General features: G+C 37.7%; 1 protein-coding gene across 2 annotated transcripts in view; it reads right to left on the bottom strand.

Annotated features, from left to right (window-relative positions):
* The window catches only part of SPTB (spectrin beta, erythrocytic), a 139082-nt gene that overhangs the window by 120440 nt on the left and 3122 nt on the right, over positions 1 to 15520 (bottom strand). The window lies entirely within an intron of this gene.

Below are 15520 nucleotides of genomic sequence, written 5' to 3' on the forward strand. Positions count from 1 at the left end.
TAAGTGATCTGAGCTTGTGCAGATGTAATGAGAGGCTTATACTGGGGTGCACTGATAAACTGGTGCCTGAAGGTGCTTGTGTTCTTGTTCAGGCTGTATGAGTTTGCTCGGGCTTCCATAACAAATACTACAGGTTGGGTGGCTTAAACAACAAAATTTTATTTTCTCACAATTCTGGAGGCTAGAATCTGAGATGAGATCAAGGTGTTGGCAGGGTTGTTTCTTCTGAAGCGTCTCTCTTTGGCTTGTAGATGGCCATCTCCTCCCCTTGTCTTCACATGGTCTTTGCTGTGTGTGTGTGTGTGTGTGTGTGTGTGTGTACGCACCTTAATTTCCTCTTCCTATAAGAACACATTAGTCATATTGGTTTAGGGCTGGTCATATGACCTCATTTACCTTAACTACCTCTTGAAAGGTTTTTATCTCGAAATCTGGTCACTTTCTGAAGTACTGGGAGCTAGTGCTTAAACATGAATTTTGGGGAGGGCCACATTTCAGCCCATAACCCAGGCCTCATTTTTTCTCACATGAACTGCTTCTGTAGCCTCCTAACTGCTTTCGCATTCTCCAGTTTCACTCTCCTTCAATTCTTCTTCCCTATAGTAGCCAAAGTACACTTTCTAAAAAAGAAATCTGATCACAATAAATCATCCAATGGCTCCCCATTGCTTTTGGGATACAGTTTTAAGCTTCCCAGCACTTAGCACGTTCCTGACACACAAGATGTACTTAATAAAGGCCTGACGAGTGAATGAGTGAATAAATGAATTAATGAACAAACAAATCATGGAAACTAAAAGAGAGCTGTAATTCTGGAGTCAACCAAAGAAGTAGGTAATTCAAAGTCATATGTACTTGGCTCAAAAATACATATTTGTGATTTTTGTGATTTTTTTCCCAGGAGAATCACTTTCCTATTTATGGATGTATTTTATAATTTTTAAATTCTTTTTTGGAGGGGTAATTAGGTTTATTCTTTTTTCTTTAATGGAAAAACTGTGGATTGAACCCAGGACCTCATGCATGCTAAGCACACACTCTACCATAGAACTATACCCTCCCCCCATTTATGTTTTAAGTTATTTAAATAAATTCACATTTCCTGAGACAGAATTTGCAATATTTGTGCCTGAATTTCCCCAGCTTCTTGACACATTCAAACCTAACACGCTGCCTCTGGGTAAGAAATGGAGTCAATTAGTAGGTTTTTCTGTTCTCACCCACTACCAAGTTCATCTATGGAGGCAGGGGTCTGCCGCCTTCCAATGTTTCATTCACAATAAGGTATAGCAAATACAACAGTAATGGTTCAGCTACCTGGACTTTGTCTCTGTTTGCTCCACCCTCTTAGTGCTGTTTTCAGATTTCATCCTTGGGCAGTGGCCCCACTCCAGTACCCATGCTCCAATATGCCAAAGCCTTGAGCACACAGGATTAAGAACGTAGGAAGGTGGATCAAAAAGCATTATAAGCAGTGAGTTGATGTTATTCTGACATTAACACTCTATCTTGAGTACTCCACAAAGTGGGCAATCTGTATGTGGATAATCAAGAGTGCCTAAAACTGAAACCATCGTTTTCTTCCTTTACAAATAGTTATCAAGCCAGGAACTCAAATCAAGGAGAGAAAATATAATTTAAAACTCGAGTTTGTTAATAAGGAATGACACAGAGTGCTAACACTTCAACCAATTAAACAATTTTGTGTTTATGTGATAATTATTGCCAGCATAAATGATCTTGTGAATTGCTTTTCTTAGTGAGCAGTTTCCAAATTTACAAAATTTTTCATAATATTAACCAAAACCTTTAGGAAATTTCAATAAAATTTGGAAAGATATTGCAATAAAAGATTCCATTGCCTCTGCAAATTCATTTCATTTTCTATTCTGTGGGATATTTCTGCAGTTGCTCAACTTCTGTTTGAATATTTCCTGAATGCTTTAAGGTCTGCAAGAAACTGATACAACTCAGACATGATTTATTTTGTAGAATAACTGGTTCTTATCAAAAACATCATTTTTCTTCATTTTCCTTTGTTTATGGCAAATTCTATTTTTAAAAGATTATTTATCATTTTCTTTTTGCCAAATACCATATAATCCTTTTTATTCAATTTCATGAAGTAAATTGCTATCATTATCCTTATTGCTAGATAAAGAAACCAAGAAACTCAGAGTTCAAGTAGTTTTCCAAAAATCACATAGAACTCCAAATCCCTTCCTTATAAAAGAGTTATTTATCCAGGAAGCAGTGTCTCATGGTTTTTAAATTAACAGATTCCCAGGTTATTTAATGTAGGTGATCTATATTATCTATATTATTATTATAGACTAGCATCTTAAGTCGATTATTAGATCAAGAATTTAGCCCCCAGCTATTCTGAATGTGTACAACTAACAGCTCTGTGCTGCTTTTTCTAATTTGTCATTATTTAATCATCAAAATACAGGTAATTACACATCTAGCTTTGGACCTTCCATAGCAGAAACTGAAATAAGTGAAAGCTTTAGACCCTTTTGGAAGGGCTTCAAAGCTATGAGTGAGCATCAGTATTCTATCACTGACCCCAACCACTACCTAAACCTGTTTCTCAACTCCCACTCCTCACCTCTACCAAATACTGCCAGAGATTGAAGTAGGAATTTGCCCTATACTATTTCAAGTACTTGAGGTACTCCTTGCCATCATCCTAAAGATTTTAAATATACATATATATGAATCTGCTAACTTATTTCATAACCAACAACAAACATTAATGCAAATGGTTCTGGGAAGAATTAGCTTTTAAGGTACAGCCTTTTGGCTACTAGAGCAAGAAAAAGTCAGTGCCACTTACTACACTTTAATAATCAATTTTTTTAAAGATGGTAGTCATGTAAACTGAAAAGATCAGTAGATGTAAACCTAGATTTTACTCCCCGTTATCCTCTCCATGCTTCAATTTTCCTTCTGCAAAATGATGGCATTGAACTAGCTAGTTTCTAAGGACTCTTTCAGCTGTAGCTTTCTATATTTTACACTTATAATAAGAGCAGACTAGATGTTCATTAAAATAAAACATTGGGAATTACTCCAATGTTCATCAAAATGGAATTGATTAAATCAAGCATGGTGTGTGCCACTTAAGTGATGATGTGGTTTTATATTTATTGATAGGGAAAGATGTCACAGTTTTTTTTTAAAGTAGGCATCAAATAATTTCTATTAGACTAAGAAATAAAGTTATTTTATATAAGGAAAGATACTCCTAAAAATCTTAAGTTATTTCTAGTTGGTAGGAGTGAGAGTAATTCTTACATCTCTATTTTTCTATAATGTTTGGGTATTTTATAAGTATAGAATATTTACATTATAAACAACAAAGTTACTTTCAGTTTGGGGAAAATCCAGTAAAATGTAAATAGCGAATATTAGATCCTTTCCTGTGAGCAAGTTTTGATGGAGAAGAGGGCCAGAGCAAGACCAAAACAGCAGTGAACAAAAGTAAAACAATGCCTGGATATTTTCATGAGTAACTCAGATACTGAAATACATACATGCCATGAAGGTAACGAACGTTCTTGTTACACAGATTCAGCCCTGCTCATCTGTTCTTCTCAGTCATCCCAGTCATCACCAGCATTGGGAGGTGGGTTTGCCTGACCCATGCCCACTCCCTCACCAGTCCACCCCATGCACAGTGGGAAGATTTGTCAATCATCAGACCAGACATTGGATTCGATTCAAGGCTAACCATCTTATGACAAGATTAATCCCATAACTTTGTGTTCTGTACTACCGTGCTTTAATTATTTGAGTTTCCTAAGGTTGCCTAATCAATCTTGACAATTACCACTTATCACTCTACTTTAAAAAAATTCAGAACTAATTATTAGAAAGTAGACTAAATCAAATAGGGATTCATACAAGCTGAGTCAGCAAAGGAGGTACAATAAGCTTCCTAATGACAAAATGGTAAATGACAATTTTGACCCAAGTTGAAAATGGTAAAAACAAAACAAATTCTTGGAGGAGATTATATATTAAACACAGGTCAACACTGTAGTTATTCAAAAAGTCAGGGGCATGGCTGCCACACCTGGCAGGAGGATCTCAGTGTGGGACAAGAAATCAGTGAATCCCAGCGAGCTAAGCCTCTGAGGCACTGTACTTGAGGGATCTGTCTGTTGCCAATTTATATTATTAGTTCCACATTATTTGCTTGTCACCAATTGTATCATGCCTTCCACGCTAGAATTAAATTCCTTGATTCAATTTGGGGTCAATAGCTATATAGCTTAACTGTCCAGGAGCTAGACAAGGTACCTGAGAGGAGCTATGCTCACAAGGAAGAGGATTTCTAAAGTTTGGACCTAGAGCAGTTCAGGAAGTCAACTGATCTTTGCCTGCTGGAAGTTCTAGAGATCTTTAAGGACCATGGTGGGAAACTGTTAAGTGGAATCACTTTAAGTCAAAGACAGTCTATATATAATTAAGGAGAGCATTTTTATTAATGTATTTATTATTTTACTCATCATATTCTGCTTCCTGAAAGAATTTTGGAGGAAGTTCTTGCATTTTATGTACCAGAGCAGCTCCATGTATTAATCACCTCTTCCAACCAGATTGTATGATGCCTTATACTTAAAAGCACATCTTCCGTTTCTTTTCAATTGCCCAAGGTGCCTAAACAGCGATAGATGGATCTACATAAAAGTAATACTGAAGACTTTAATAATCAGCATGAGAACATAGTTAACTACTGGTTACTTTAATTAAAAAGCCATGTTACAAATTTTTACTCTTCTCCTGGATCCCACAGAAGACATGGTGATCATAGGGTAACCGTTTGTCTCAGCTTACCTAAGACAATCGTGGTTTACACTTGTCCTGGTAGAATCATTAATAGTGTTCTTTTGCACTCTCAAAAGTGTACAAATTATATAATGATGCTATTACTGATCAGGCATCACTAAGGGGGTTCCTAGTAAATTCCAACATACAAAAATAATTTGGCTTTAGCAGTAAATGAAAGCTTTATGATAAAAGATGACCACAGAGCACAATGTTTACATTAGATTACATTAGATTATGTAAAGATTACATTACCAACTAATTGCTATTTCCTAAAACAGCTTCTGTCTTTATAAATTTGTCAACTCTGCCCTCTACTGTCCTAAGACGGTATTATGACATCATGAAGATAGAGCTAATTTGGCTTCATTGTTTGAAGCTGATTGTGTTAGCCCTGTTGATTATTTAAGAGGGCTGGTCCTCAACTTTGCCTGACACTATATTAGCTTTTAAAGATCCCCTCTGCATTATGCCCCACCCCCGACCAGTTAAATCAGAACCTTTGGAGATGAGACCCAAGAGTCAATTTTTTTAAAGCTCCTCAGTTGCTACCATTGTACAGTAAAGGTTGAGAAACATTGCTTAGAATGTCAGATCAAATAGTCTTTTGTGGTTCACTTAGTTTTTTTCATTCCATAGCCCAGATGATACTATTACCCTAATCATGCCTGGAGAAGCCTTAGAAATTGGAAGAAAAAGATGAGTGTATCAGGACAAATTTACACCACTATTTGAAAAGTGGCACAAAAACATTCTAAGGGATTGCATCTTCCTTGGGTCTGAAAATTTTTTTTTTTTACTTATAGTGATGATATATACAGACAGCACCTAGTAGGAAATGAGGCTGTTCAGCCATCAGCTTTGATAACACAGCTCAGCCCTAATTTTCTCCTATGGAATTATCTGCTGAGGAAGCTCCGAGATAGCCAAGAAAGTTGGATCAGAAGATGGGAGCAAATGAGGTAGAGCTCACTGCATTAAATGACTGCTTCCTTTTTCCTGAATGTTCAGAGACTTGTTAATGGAGTTTATCATATGGAAACGCACTGATGTGAAAGCCCAGGAAAATCTGCTGAAGTAGAAGTTGCACTAATGAGAGCATTAACTAAATTAAGTTACCGGGGGGAAGTGAATCCCAAAGGGCATAAGGGAGAAAGGAGAAAGATACAGAAAAATCATCAATAATCAGCAGGAGAGAGAGAGCTTTTGCAGAAAATTAAACAAGAAACAGGTTTTTAATAATAAGCCAAAAGTTTACCTTCCATTCCCTTTTTCTAAAATTCACCAGGAAAAGCTAATGATCTAGTGTTGAGACCAGTCCTGTTAGAAGAGGTTTTATTCCTCTTAAACTTTTACAAAAACTGTGGGATCAGCCAGACATGCAGGCATGAGAGAGAAGGGATCACTTGGGAATTTTGATAGTGAGTATCAGGGTAAAAATCCCCTGTGAAAACAGCAGAGACCCCCTAATACTAAAAGGAGGGGAGAGAAAGATGTATGTGACAGATGGTGAGGTCCTCATATACCATGTCTGGGACTACATTCTTCAAGTACTTCAGTCCAGCCAAAGGCAAGACACTTGGCATAAGTGAGGGCAGAGTAGAGGTTTGGAAGCAGTATCAGGAATTACTCTAAATGGTTCTATCTCTGCTGGTTCTATTGTCTGTGCAACAGCTACTGATATTTTTTTAAATTCCTTTGCAAAAAAATGAATGGGGACAAAATTAAAATATTTCCATAGATATATTAATTCATAAGGCTAGTTCTTATTCTTTTCTCGGTTACAGAAATTTGTGAGTATCTGATGGAAGCTATGGACCTCTCCCCAGAGTAAAATGGATATTTTTATACATAATTTTACATACAGTTCCATACTAGTTTAAGAACCCTAAGCATACAGATGACCAACAGGTACATGAAAAGATGCTCAACTAATCATGAGAAAAATGTAAATCAAAACCACAATGAGACATCACCTCACACTCGTTAGAATGACTATTAGCAAAAAGACAAGAAATAACAAGTGTTGGTGAGGGTATAGAGAAAAGAGAACCCTTATGCACTGTTGGTAGGAATGTAAATTGGAAATGGTAAAAGTAGCCACTATGGAAAAGAATATATAGTTTTCTCAAAAAATTAAAAATAGAACCACCTTGTGATCCAGCAATTTCACTTTTTAGTACCACCGACTATTTATTCAAAGAAAATGAAAACACTAACTCAAAAAGATATATGCACTCCCATATACAATAGCTGTATGTACAATAGCACAGTATGGAAACAATGTAAGGGTCCATCAGTGGATACGTGGATAAAGAAATGCGGTATATAAATATATACATAATGGAATATTATCCTTTAATGAAAAAGAATGAAATCTTGCCATTTGTGATGATATAGATGGCTCTTGAGGGCATTATGCTAAATGAAGTAAGACAGAGAAAGAAAAACATTGTATGATCTTGTATGTGGAATCTTAAAACAAGGAAACAACAACAAAAAAAACAAGCTCATAGATACAAAGAACAGATTGGCTGTCAGAGACAGAGGTGGGGGGTGGGCCAAATGGATGGAGGGGATCAAAAGATACAAACTTCCAGTTATAAAATAAAGAAGTCACAGGGATGTAATGTACAGCATGATGACTATAGTTAATAGTACTGTATTGCATATTTGAAAGTTGCTAAGAGAGTAGATCTTAAAAGTTCTCATCACAAGAAAAAAATTTTATAACCATATATCATGACAGATGCTAAATAGACTTACTGTAGTGATCATTTTGTAATATATACAAATATTGTTATACAAATATATATCAATATATGATGTATAAATATATATATTTGTTTATATGTATATGTGACATACAAATATTGAATCATTGGACACCTGAAACTAACATACTGTTATATGTCAATTATACCTTAATTTTTAAAAAACAATACTTGGTTTATAAAATGACCTTCTGCAAATGGATTTATTATTACAATTACTATCATAAAACATTTATTAAGAGCTATGTACACAAATCTTTAAAATGAGCATTACATACACATTAGGTTAAATAATAAAAAGTTCTTGTCCTCAGCTCCTTATAGTCCAACATTTAATGCCATTATAGCCATGTAAAGGACATGCAGTTGCTATATTGAAAAAAAAACATTTGCACCTTCATAGGAACAGGTAAAGACATGTTGAGAGGTGGTGGGCTAAGCAGAATTATTTAAGGGTTCACAACTTCTTTTCAATATAGTCAGATTTTTAAGTATTGAATGCCCCTAGTGCAAGACATAGTACTAGACTCTGGAGGGGATCAAAGATGAGGACATACGGTCTTTGTCTCAGACTGCCTTCACCTTAGTAGGGTGGAGATAGGAGAAGCACACAAATGACTCTAGAATAATGCAGACTTTGGTAAATGCCCTATACAAATTGCAAACAAAATAATTTGGAGAAGGATACAGATAGCAAGATCACATTTAACAGGACATGGGAAATGACCCCTGGACCTACTTCCACCTTCGTTTCTGTGGGAATCCCCTACTGTTTTCATACAGAAATTTCACATGGCCACTCCAGATAGAAAGACCAAGTGACTCCTACTTTTTCATGACTGTAAATCAGTTTGAATATAAGGAAATGGTGGAAATTAAGACAAAAAAGGTAAACCAAAGCCATACTGTGGCTGGCTTTAAAAACCAGGGTGAAGAGCCTGTACTTAATTCAGTTGACAACGGGAATTTGTTGAAGGCTTTTAAGCAAGGCACAGATAGGATCAGAACTGTGCTTTAGGAAATTAATCTGGCAGGATAGCTGGAGTGAAGAGAGAGGAGACAGGCTATTACAGTGGTCAAGGGGAGAAGCACTTGGGGCCTGAGCTCGGATGGTGGCCGAGGAAGCGGAAAGCAGGGTGGATGTCAGGCTGCGAAATTTGTAGGCCCCTGAAGGTTCTTAACTGGGGGTCAATTGGCAGATTTAGAGAACTCTCAAGAAAAAAAAAAATTCCTTAGTATTGTAGAGGTGTCCTTTGTGAATTCGAATGTCTGCCCCAGCTATAGATGCATACAGTTTGTGCCTAAACAGAAAGGGGCCCCGGCTATATGGACAAGCTTAGGTCCATTCTAATCACTTGTTGATGACTAACTGTTGAATACTTTATCAGTTCTTTTCCCATCTGTATTTTCTTCCTTGCTCTCATAAGCTTCTTGCTTGGAATTCAGAGGAAGAATGGTACTGGGAGCAATTTTAAAATCAGAATTTATTCCAAGCGAATGAAGTTACTATCTACCGTCTAACACAGGACACAAATTCCTTATCATATTCTTTTAAAAATCCTTCCTTAATCCTAGCTAATCCTTAAACTTTCGTCATATTTTTTTCCTCCCTTTACTGCCAAATTTCTCACAGGATCAGCCTTCATTTATTATGTCCCTTGAATCACCATCTCTCGTCCCTTAACCCTTACAACATGGAGCCCATTTCTACAGCTCCAATAAAATCACTCACTCCAAAGAACCATGTCATCCTCATCACCAAAAACAATGAATTTTCTCAGTCTTAGTCCTCCTTGACCTCCTCCTTGACCAACATTTGGCTCTGTAAATCAGCCTCTCAAGCTTGAAACTTTTTTTCCTTTGGTCCTCTTGATTGCGCACTGTCCTGTTTCCTTCCATCCTCTCTGGGATCTCTCTTCTGCTGTCTTGGCAAGCTGTATTTCATCCTACTCTACAAAATATAACTGTGACCCAGGTGATAATTTGAGCTGTCAACTATTCATGATCTTGAAGGAGAAAACTTTTTCATTCAATTATTCAGCAGTCCCCAGAATTCCTAATCCTTATCTCTAGACATAACTACCTATCTCAGCTCCAGTTTAATACTTCCGGCTGGACACTTCCCAATAGATGTCTCAAACTTATCATGTCTGGAGGAGAGCTCATCTATCCCCCACAAAAGCTAACTTCTCTCAACACCCCTACATTCATCAATAATCCCATCATTTTCTCAGTACTCAAGCTCTAAATCTTGAGTCACTCTCAATTGTTCCCTCTCCTTGCACAGTTAGCCAGATACCAACAGTCTATGCATCCTGTCTTTGCATACTCTCTCAAGGCTGTCTCCTCATAGTCTTTTCTCCTGCCGCTACTGTAGACACTTCCCACCTCTCTCGAGTATCTCCAATACTCCTGAAACGAGTTCTTCTCCTTCCTCTTCATTCTCATTTCAGTACATTGAACACTTTAGTTGGGAATATTAATCTTCCAAAACCATTCTCTTTAGGTATCATTTACTGTTCAAAACTGTTCAGTTAAATTCCAACCCACTATAGGATACAACTTGAATTTCTTCACCTGGCATTTAATGTCCTCCACTATCTGTTATTTTCTTGCTTTGATTCTTAACTCACACAATTCCTCTACACAAATTCTCTTCTCCAGCTACAGTGATCTTTCAATTGCTCCCCAAATAGAATACACCCTTAGAGCCACCTCTGGCACTACCCAGAGGGCACGATTCACAAAGAACATTATGTGAATGGTGTCCCCTGGAGCTGGGCCGTTGCTGTCTTTCCTACTTTGGTACCTTTGCTCTTGATACCCTCCTGTAGAATGTTCTCCTCTTGCCTCTGTCCCAACTCTTCCTTTAAGGCCCAGATTAAGTTCTATCAGCTCCATGAATGGCTCACCAACTGCCTTAGCCATTGATAAGGACTCCCTCCCTTTAATTTCCAGACTACTGATCTGTACATAGGATGACCATAAAATTTACCATCTAATCTGTGATGCTTGAGAGTAACATGGGGCACAATTATTCTGGAACAACAGGCACAAACTGGGACTATCCAGGACAAGCTGAGGCATATGATCAGTTACTTGTATATTACTAATTTGGCACTCAGCATGTGTTATCTGGCAGGTTTTACTTGTTTGTTTGTTAAAATATATATATGTAGTTAAGTGTACATGTCTCATCTCCTCAAGACAGTAAATCCCCTGAGTACAAATCATGTATTATTCCAGTTTGTTCAGCTGGTGCCTGGCCAGTGTCTTACACATAGTATACACTAAAAATTGTTTGTTGTGCATCATGATGTCTTACTGTTATTTAGGAGAGAAACTTGGGCTGGGAGTGAACTTTCAAAAGCAGTAAATTTACCCAATTATTATTCTGGCAGGAAGACAAAATTCTCTAGGTCCCTAGAAAAAGATACTAACATCAAAAAAATCCCCTCAAGTTTTTGGTGAGGGCTGGATCGTGGCTTCTGACACGGGGTTTTGCCTTGTTGCCTTGTTAGTTAGGGGTGTCCTTGTTCCATATCTCGACAGGATCCCCTTTCCAGTGCTCCTTTATGACACCACACAAAAGAAAGTTGATAGCCCCAACCAGAGGCCTTATGTAACTCACATCAAAATAAAACCACATCTAAGAAAATGCTGCTGTGGCTAACTAACCCGAAACCAAATATTTGGAAGTTTTGATTTGCTTGACTTATTTTGCTTAATTAACATCTGGCCCCAGTTTAACATTGCCCATGCTAAACTACCAGTCACCAAAAGAAAAGGAAGAAGGCCTAAGAACAGAAAAAGACTGCAGGAATTAATGACAGCTTAGACTCCAGAAATAAATTAGAATGCAAATTGGAAAATAAAAGACACGTGGGAAAGAAATAATTAGGACAGAATCATCTCTCTGGAGTCAAGACATAATGGGGAGCAACGTTACCAAAGAGCATCAAGTCAAAATCATATGGGGAGTGTGTGTGTGTGTGTGGTGTTGGAAAAATTTTTTTCAAACTACTGATGGTTTGGATCTTAATAAAATGCCTCCTGCCAAGTAGGTGACCATCAGGCAGCATTCATTTGTTTTCACACGGAATAACACAGGGAAGTTTGCCTTGGATTACTTTTCTAAAATTGGTTCTCAAAGAGATTTCTGTAAACCTTTGGCCTAACATTTTTTCTTCTATTAAGTAGCAGTCTCTGAGCCTCTCCTGACATCAGCCGTCTCAATAAACACAATAATCTGTCTAGGGAGTCTCTAAATGTTCTCCAGAGTTTAAGGAGATCTCCTTGGAAAAGAGGACTCCAAGTATTCCCAGAGATGCCATTCTTCCTTCTACTCAGGATATTTTTATACCTAGACCTCTCTGGGAGTATTGAATATATGACCTCTTAAAGTTCCCAAGCCTTTCATTTCATTATCTCAAATCAAGTCACCATCTGCTTTGGAAAATTGAAGCCAGAAATAGGCAACTGATGGCAGATGTGCCACTGAAATGTATTTCCTATCCTCTTGGTCCCATCATTCTGCTTCCATTTCCCTTTATCTCTCATTACATTCTTTCTGCTTGAGATTCTATTTTGTTCTATTCCCTGACCCCATCTTTCCTCAGATATATTTAGGGCCTTTGATAGCAGTCAGGTCCACATACTATTGATTTAAGCACTGATCTTCTTAGATGCAAAGTTCTCTATTAGATAACTTCTTGAGAGTCCTTCTACCTCTGGGGTTCTCTGCGGCTGCAGTTAATTACCATACCTTGATTACCATCCACTTGTTCTTGTATCTTCATTAGATGCTGTGGACTCATTTTCATTAACGAAGCTAACATTTATTGAATACTTAGTACATATTTCAGACCCTCTGCTAGATTATTTCCCTTAATTCTCTCAGCAACTCAATGAGGTAGGTGTATTTCCAGTTTGCAAATGAGGAAAAAGGCACAGAAAAGTAGAGTTCCTCGCTCAATGTGTCACAGCTAATAAGTGCCAGAGCTTGGTATGAATCCACATCTGTGCGTCTCCACACAAACAATTTGGTGGAAAATGTGATGCTGACATATCTTAGGAAGAAGGCTGGACAATTTAAAAATTCACTACAGATTAATTTTCACCAGTGCTGCATTATGGAAAATTATGAAGTCAGCCTCCCCTGACTTAGGGGTCAAAACTTTATCCTTCACTTGAATGCTACCTACTTTATACACCAGCCTTGTTTTCCCACACTTGTGTACCTTTGCCCATGTTGTTCCCCCATCTAGAGAACACCCTGCCCAACATCCCCTAATGTCCACTGATTCTTTTTTTTTTCTTTTTACATTTTTTATTGATTCATAATCATTTTACAGTGTTGTGTCAAATTCCAGTGTTCAGCACAATTTTTCAGTCATTCATGGACACATACACACTCATTGTCACATTTTTTTCTCTGTGATTTATCATAACATTTTGTGTATATTTCCCTGTGCTATACAGTGTAATCTTGTTTATCTCACTGATTCTTAAAGTCTGGTGAAATATCACTTTCTGGAAAATCGCTGACACTGTGTCCCTTCTCTCTCCAACCTTTCCCAGGCTGAGATGTCTGCCCTTTATCTGGGTCCCAGTAGCATTCCTAAGAGCAATTATTACACCATATGGTGATAATTGGTTTTTCTTTCCCCTGAAGGTTGTAAGCTACTTGAAAGCAGGCATGGAATAGGTACTCCAAACATCATATAAATTGAATCAAATTGAATACCTTTAATGTTATAATATTACTTCTCCCAGGTATATTTACATTTTGAGCGCCATTTTAGATTTTGTGATAAAAGGATCTTTGATGTAGGCATCTCAAATATTAACTGAATTGGTGAGAGAGAACTAAGAAACCACACTGGTAGAAGAGTCTCCCTTCAACCCAGATCAACAAACTACTATGGATCTAAATTACTTATAAAAGAAAAAGATAAACTAGTGTATAGAACCACTTGAAGTCAGGAAGATGTTGCTAAACTTCCAGGAATGAGGTGACAAACTGAACTCTAAGTTTACAGATCATTTCCTAGGGAGCAATGAGGTGTTAAATTGAATGATATTAGGGCACTTTGTTTTCCTTGTTGAGTCATCTGTTCCTTAGGCAGGATTTTCCTTTTGGTGGGCACAGCATGAAGACATGACTTAGCAATAAATTCTTGGTGAGTAACTGAAAAGGATATTGGGCTTAAAACAATTTTTTAAACAAAACTTCTCCTAAAAAAAAAATCTGTTTTCCTACTCAAATTTTAAAAACTTTGAAAGCAAATAGCCTGAAGTGAATGGGGTGAAGTCTAAATGAGACAGGTGGGATGGTGGCTGCTTTCGGCCATGGAATTTAGGGTAAGGTGGTAGGATGGTTGAAACTGTGTGTTCAGCTTTTGCAACCAATCAACAAACATTACTGAGAACCCACTAGGGGTCAGGCATAATGCTAAATGCTGGGAAACAAGCATCATTCTCAAGACGTTCCTCCTCAGAACAGGAAACAAATACCCGGTCTTCATGGAAGAAGTGATATTTGAACCATATCTGAGAGACTGAATATAACTTCCATAGACAGAGAAAAGGCCAGTCTGGGCAAAGGGAGCAGCACACAAAAAGCCAGAAAGAAGACTTGGAAGAATTTGGTGTGGTGAGGCCATGAGAAGTTTGATGGGACTACAGATAGAAAATGAGCGCTGACAAGGAAAGGACAGCAAAAGGAGAGGTGGCAGTAGCGGGACATGAGGTGAGAGAAGTAGACTGGGGCCAGGTTTTAAAAGGCTTTGACTGTTGTAGTAAGGACAGTGGTCCTTATCCTGAAGGCAATAGGGAATTGTGGAGCTTTTAAAGTGACACAATGAGATTTATTATAACTGTTACGTTCTTGGCACTGTCTTACATGTTGTTAAATAATATGCCTCAATTCTCTCCAGACCTCCGTGTATGCTTTCTCATTAATTCTCAAAGAAGAGTTTGTCAAGAGAAAAAAGTATAAGGAACCTAAAATAGGATTAGGTAGGAGCCCAAAGTAGCACCTACCCAGAAGGCTCCTGCCTCTTTCTGCCTTTAGGTGTCTTTCTAAGACTGCTTCCTGGAAGAGCCTTTTTGCTCTTTCTATATCTCCTGTGCTTTCCCTACCCAGTACAATTCTCCACCACAGCGTCCTCTCCAATACAACAAGCTCACTCAGTCTTTTCAAGTGCACACAAACCGTTACCTTGTACAAATTAGTTGAAGCACACACTCTCATATTACCCAATTCAGCTAGACACAGATTCACATTGGGCGAGCTGTTAGTCATTACCAATCCCCTTTTCTAATTTATTATCTTCCTTCCTACCACCTCATGCTATGGCCAGAATAATTTAGCTTAGCACTCTTGAGTCATATGAATGTACTCATATATCTAAAACATTGGTCATTTTATAAAGCAACCCTGTAAGGGAGTTATATTCATTATTGACATTATGTTACAGATGAGAACACTGAAGCCCAGTCAATAAGCAATTTGCTTATGGTCCTACTATTATTAAGACACAATTAGGACTAGAATCCAAAATTTTAACTTTATATCACCATGTTATTTCCCAAATATACCTTACCTTGCAGGTAAAGTATTCTGTGTACCTCTTCTCCATTCCAAGTCAAAAACGACTCTTTTCCAAATGACCCAAGCTTCTTGATTTCTATGGATTTGGGGCCTGAACTTCCTTGAAGTCAACCCTCCCACTGCTGGCCATTCTTCACGACAGAACAGGAACCTCTTCCCTCTCCTCACTCCCTCAGCTTCTCTGAAAATTCCAAACTCCTTCACCTCGCAGAGATGATGCAGGTAGTAGAGAACAAAAGTCTGCTCTGAGTCTTACTATATCCTTGGGGCACACGTTAGAAATAGAGTAAAAGCA

The sequence above is a fragment of the Vicugna pacos genome, chromosome 6 (genome assembly GCF_048564905.1).
Source record: "Vicugna pacos chromosome 6, VicPac4, whole genome shotgun sequence".
Lineage (NCBI taxonomy): Eukaryota > Metazoa > Chordata > Mammalia > Artiodactyla > Camelidae > Vicugna > Vicugna pacos.